This window comes from Phyllopteryx taeniolatus, chromosome 8 (genome assembly GCF_024500385.1).
Source record: "Phyllopteryx taeniolatus isolate TA_2022b chromosome 8, UOR_Ptae_1.2, whole genome shotgun sequence".
Taxonomy (NCBI): Eukaryota; Metazoa; Chordata; class Actinopteri; order Syngnathiformes; family Syngnathidae; genus Phyllopteryx; species Phyllopteryx taeniolatus.
Genome location: NC_084509.1, coordinates 16301630 through 16307629, shown reverse-complemented (window position 1 = coordinate 16307629; position 6000 = coordinate 16301630). Strand labels below are relative to the sequence as shown.

At 38.4% G+C, this 6000-nt stretch overlaps 1 long non-coding RNA gene across 1 annotated transcript in view; it reads right to left on the bottom strand.

The window, feature by feature from the left end:
* Nucleotides 1-1582: 1582 nt before the first annotated feature.
* LOC133482516 (uncharacterized) overlaps nt 1583-6000 on the bottom strand; it is a 14637-nt gene continuing 10219 nt past the window's right edge. Inside the window, exon 3 of the long non-coding RNA XR_009789818.1 lies at nt 1583-5169. This is a non-coding gene — a long non-coding RNA (uncharacterized LOC133482516). The remainder of the gene's footprint in view (nt 5170-6000) is intronic.

The window sequence follows — 6000 nt, the reverse complement described above, 5'->3', positions numbered from 1 at the left end:
GGAGGGGGGGGGGAATCTAAATTAATACAATACAGGATTCTTGATAAAGTAAATACTGATTGGTCTGGATTAAAGAACAGTGCTGGCCCCTTGTAACCCAAGGGCCATAATTTGCTGCCCTCTTGTTTTAGTCTTTGCAAAGGGTTAATTGAAGGAACTTTTTTGAGAATCACTTTGGTCCTAGATGGCCACAAGCACAACAAACCCAACAAACAGTCATCTTTCCCTCTAGCATCAGCAAACTCCCAGATGAGATGCATTTGGGATGACAAAGAAGACAACCGTGTTGCATCTGATGAACATGTGTCCTCTTCATTTACCTGCTCTCTCATCTGCATGCTGGCCACCCAAGTGTACAGGATGTGATCTCATACTTCACTGGAAGGAATCAAACTCACTGCAGATTTTAAAAAAGTAGTATCTTTTAGGGGAGTCTGGAAGGCACCCAACGCTCTATTAGTAGTTAATACTAACTGACAGGAAAGCCCAACAGTAACAGCAACAGGAAGAGGAAACACCCCCACGTCCGCCACCACAGCATCCTGGATGGTTTGTCAGTGTAAAACTGGATATTTTCAGAAACTGCATTTGTGCCTCACAACTGGTATGGACATGGCATACAAACATGTCTATTTGTAAAAACATGTTATTTCTTTGATTGTTGGTTTTGCGTGTTGGGCTCTCAAACTGGATTTTAGGTCTCTGAAAAATGAAGCCTTTTTTTTCTCAAACTTGTGCCAAGGTGGAAACTTTCCAAACATTGAATCTGTAAAGCTATAATAAAAAAAAATTAACTCTTTATATTGTGGGGAAAGTACAACCATTCAATGGAAAGTAGCCTATTAAGATTATTATCATATTGTTTTGGCATTGTTGATAAACTCTTGATAAAGGCAATGGCACACCCAGGATACAGCCTGTTCGACTCTCTCCCCTCGGGCAGGAGGCTACGGTCCATTCGGACCAGAACCTGCTGTCACATGAATAGCTTCTTCCCCTCGGCCATCAGACTCATGAGCACGAAATAAACCGGTATCACCTGTTAAAACTTCAAACCTACACCTGATACTTATTGCAAACTATTTATGCTTATTGAACACTAGTTATTTTCTTTCTTCTCAGTCTATTTATACTTTTATTTTTATCATTACCATCTATGTTTCATGTTGCACCATGGGACTGAGAAAAATTACTAATTGTGAATGTACCTTTCACTGACAGTGGCAAGAAAATTACTGACTGTATTGCTCTTTTTTTAATGACTGACATTTGTGTCTTAACTTCATTTTCTTACCAATTTTTGTATTTCAGTACATTTTATTTGAAACTCTCTCTCTAGTATCTGTTATGTATTTATTGCTTTGTAAAGCACTTTGGTGGACTGTTTGTGCTTTTAAAGTGCTTAACAAATACAGTTGGAATGGATTGGAATTGTGAAGCTCTTATCAAATAAAGGGTCCTGTGTCGAAAAGTAACGACACTTAACATGTTTTTGATTGAAATAGCTTTTGATTTGAGTAAATATGCAAATTCAATAAAAGACCACTTTCAGTTCTTTAAAAACTGTCAAATGTCTTGAAACTCTGTTTTGAGTAATAATTTAGAACAGTGCATTATACGTTTTATATTTTTCAAAAAATACTATCTTTTGGAGGATTGTTCAAAACCATTTGAATTTCTGATGGTCGATCAAAATTTTACCAACTGTCATTTATTTATGTATAACCTATTAAGGAAAATGTGAGAAAAATATAATTTGCTTAATTTGGAACACAGTCTCGATGGCGCAAGAGAAGAAAGCCAAACTACACAAATAAAGAACAGACACATATACAAACACAGAAATGGATTCTAAACTACACAAGTTTAGAGACGAATAAGATGAACAGACAAAATAGACTCTACTACAAGCGTATTGAGGACAAAACAGGAGACTAAGACAAGGACTAACAATCAATCTAACCTACATAAAAACAAATACGAGAAATAGAAGAACCGGAATTACTTAAGTGAGAGAAAAATGGAAGAGAACATTTGCAAAACGTGGCAGAGAAAAACAGACAATCAAATATTCCAGTGATGAGCTACCATAAATCCAGCGCTTAAGAACCTAACTAATGGTCATGCAGTGCAGGTGTGTGTGGGAGGCTCCGCCCATCAACCAGAGGGGAGTGGAAAAACAACCGAAACACAGGATCATAGCAGTTTTGGAGCAATCAGTAAATAACTAATAACTCAAAATAACTAAAATAAGGAACGTTTTTCATTGCTAAAATCAATATGACGCCATGTCTTGGTGTGACTTCAGCGACGGAGCTGGAGACCAAATTCGCTACTTGGACAAAGGAATGTACTGTACTACAAAGTATTTACTTGTATTTTATATAGCGTCGCTGTCAGGCGTAATCCCCCACCTCTAAAGTGACATCTTTTCCATAAATTAAAATAAAAAACACCATCTTGCTTGAGTTTCCAACCACTCTTTAGTTCAAGTTGGTATTATACCTTATATCGCTATCATATACTGTTGCACATTCACATCAACACAACAGCATGTTCAATTGCTCAGTTATTATTCTAAAAAATTGCAAATTGATTACGGTGTAATCGATCAAAATGGTACAAACACAGCGGCAGCCTGCCGTGACCATCAAAATCCGCTGCAGTCACATGACACCACCACCGTACAAAAAGCCTTTAAAAGCAAACGCCTTTGTCACGTCATCTTCCAAACTCTTTTTTAAATGTGAGCGAAGTAATCAATATATTGAGCTGACTCAAGCGCAGAAAACAAGCCGAAAATTAGTACTAAGGCTATTTTGGGGGAAATTTGGGGGGGACTATGGAATAAGTACCAATCGTCACAGCATTAGAGAGGTCCTTTAACTAATAAATGGCGCACAATTTACACATCTGGGTCTTTTACGAAAACAAAATTTCTTGAAAGAACACAACTCTCAAAACATTACAAAAAACTATGAATTTGTTATCGTAAAATTATTAATTTTTGCAAGAAAATAGTCAAGTTTTTAATTTCTATGGCATTTACTGTAAGTGTACACGTGGTTATGTTCAACTGGCGTTCAGATTAAGAGGGGGTCCTTGGAAAATGCTTTTCTCTGGACACACAAAATTTTAAAACCCCTAGTCTAACTAACTAGTAATATTGTGACTGTGTGTATCCACACCCTCTGACTCACTCCTGATAATGGGGGTCCTCTCTGTGGGAAAGCTTGACCATGTGTTCAGTGCTCAAGCCCAGTGGGAGTAAAACAAATGAGCTACAACAACACACCGTCGCCCCCGGTGCGAAAATGCCGACCGCACGGGCGGATGAAAGCCTTGTGGAGGCCCTGCGGCGCGCCACTCTCACTTTGAACAGTAATCCTGGGGGATTCTCGCTTGTTTTATTAACTCTACTGCTAACAGGTCGCTGTCTGGCACTTTGGTACGACTATGCAGCGTGGCTGCGAGCAAACACACAACTGCCCTGTTTGACTCCAAGTGAGCTGTTTCAACAACCCCTTGCAAAAAAAATGACTCCATGCAGGATGCAGGAAACTCTTAAATGTGTCACAACGATCACCAGTGACGCTTTTTAGCCTTCAGTTCACAGTATTAGTCCTCATTAAAGCAATTGTGACAACTGATTGATGCTTTAAATAACTGCGAGATTGGCTTTTCAAATGGAGAATAGTAGAGGTGGCAAAAGTACTCACACAGAAACAGATTCAACTCCTGTACATAAGTAAAAGTAAAAAAAGATATAAAGACTCATAACATGTACATTAAACTAACATTTAAGTCAATTAGAGTGCTGCCTGAGATACAAGTTGAATTCATTCTGTGGCCAATGCTATTAATCTGTAAAATGTTGTATTATGTGTTAGCATTCTGGAATATTGTACTTTATCAAAACATACACGTTGCTCCGCTGTTTGTGTTCAACTATTCATTGATGAAAGGGTTTTGACACCACAGCACCAATGCTATTCCTTAGCCCATCTATGACCTTTTGCATTCTGTGTTAGCATCAAGCTAAGTGGTTGTCTGTGCTACAGGATGTGTTTTTTATTTATTTATGTAAAACATGTAATTATTTTTGTTTGATGTTTACTTTGATAGTAAACTTCAAGTGGGAGAGAGAAAAAAAACAAAAAACTGTTACGAACCACCAGCGCCATTCTAGTGCCTCCTGTCATAACCACCACAACGTGAACGTAAGTCTATCCACACCTTGATCATGTGATGTCACGAGATGGGCTAGAGGTTTGGTCTTCAGCCAAGTTCTTCCACTAAATTCTAACACCTCATCCAAGCAGGCTTTTGCTTTATGCATTGGGAACAGAAAATGAACTTCCCCAGACCCTTCCCACAATGTTGGAAGCATATAATAATTCAAAGCATCTTGTTTTAACATTCAGGGACAGCTAAGGATTCAGGTCCAACCTCTGATTGATTAATTCATTGATTTATGTTCTTTTTTTTCCTGGCAAATAAAAAAAGTCTGAAAAGTGTCCAATGTCTTGTGGAGTAACAAATCCTTGCTAAGATTCATAAATCTTTTAACGGAGCGTTTCGCATGAGCCAAAGCACATACAGTAGTTCACATGAGAAAAATCACAAAAAGTATATATACTGATCTCATCTCAATTTGCTCACCACTTTACACACTGTGAAATCTGAGCCTGTTCGGTTCACACAACGAAATGATTCTGTTGTATGAATGGCAACTGGTGGATACTCTGGTTGATTGTACTCGTTGTACTACATCTAGAGTGTTAGCTTGTCCTGCCTGTCACTATAAAGTACATCGCTTGCATAGATTGATGAACAAAGCCTGGTTGGGAATCACTGTTCCTGTGTCGCTCTCACTCAATGAGTTGAAAACATGCGCCATACTAGATGTGATGCCATACTTCATATGAGTGTGAATTCCACAATTGGATGGAAGTCTCAGATGTCTCCTTCTCTTGCTCTGCTTGGAATAAAACAGCCTTTTCCACTTCAAGCTTCTTCTCACATATACGTTCCGTCCTCATGCGTAGTCTTTGGTTCAGTTCCTCATTTCCTGTTTGGGGTGCGTATCAGATGACGCATCCTCGTGCACACACGAAAAGCTCGCGATGAGAGCGAGACGGAGCGGAGGAGTAGCGCGAGCCACGAGGTCTGTGAAAATGTGACCAGGAAGGAAGAGAGGAGAAGGGGAAGGGAAGAAAAAAAATCCTGAAAGATGACATAGATGCACTAAAAAGCAAATGTAAAATAAAAAGGGCTGGAAATATAAAGTGGGCATATTATGCTAATAACCACAGCCTCAGGCTTGCAGCTGAGCTCATTTGGCAGGATTGTTTTCCATCCTAACTTAATTTATAAGGAATCTGGGCTGCTTTCACTTCCCCAAGCAATTACTTTTTATTTGTTTTAATTATCTTCCATTTTTTACCTTTCTTTTAACAAGGTCACTCTGTGAGGAGAGGGGTGCTTGGTGTGACTCATAAACCCCTTTCACGCGGTCAATAATTTTACGTTTTTTCCTGGATCTATGTTCCGTGTGAACAGCATTGACACACAATGGGGGGAGTTAAAGTCGACCTGCAATATGCCGTCGTCGAAGGTAGTATCAGAAGCATAAAAGAGGCAAGACGGCAACTGTGTGAAAGGGAATACAGTAATTCCTTGCATATTCGCGGTTCACTATTCACAATTTCACCTTTTCGTGTTTTTCGAAATCAAATAATCAGAGATTTGGTTTTAATGATAATGATGCAAGATGAGTGTGTAATGATATTAAAGTTTCTCAGACCATTGTTGTATGTACGGTTGAAACTATTAATATAGGCATAGCAATTGTAACCAACCAAATCAAATGTTTTTATTTTTATTCCATTATTATTATTTCGCATTTTCTATGCATTTTATTTTTGGGAATGTTCAAATACGTTTACAATGTGTTTAAATGTGGATTTTTGTTTTTGAAAGGTTGAAACTATTTAAAAA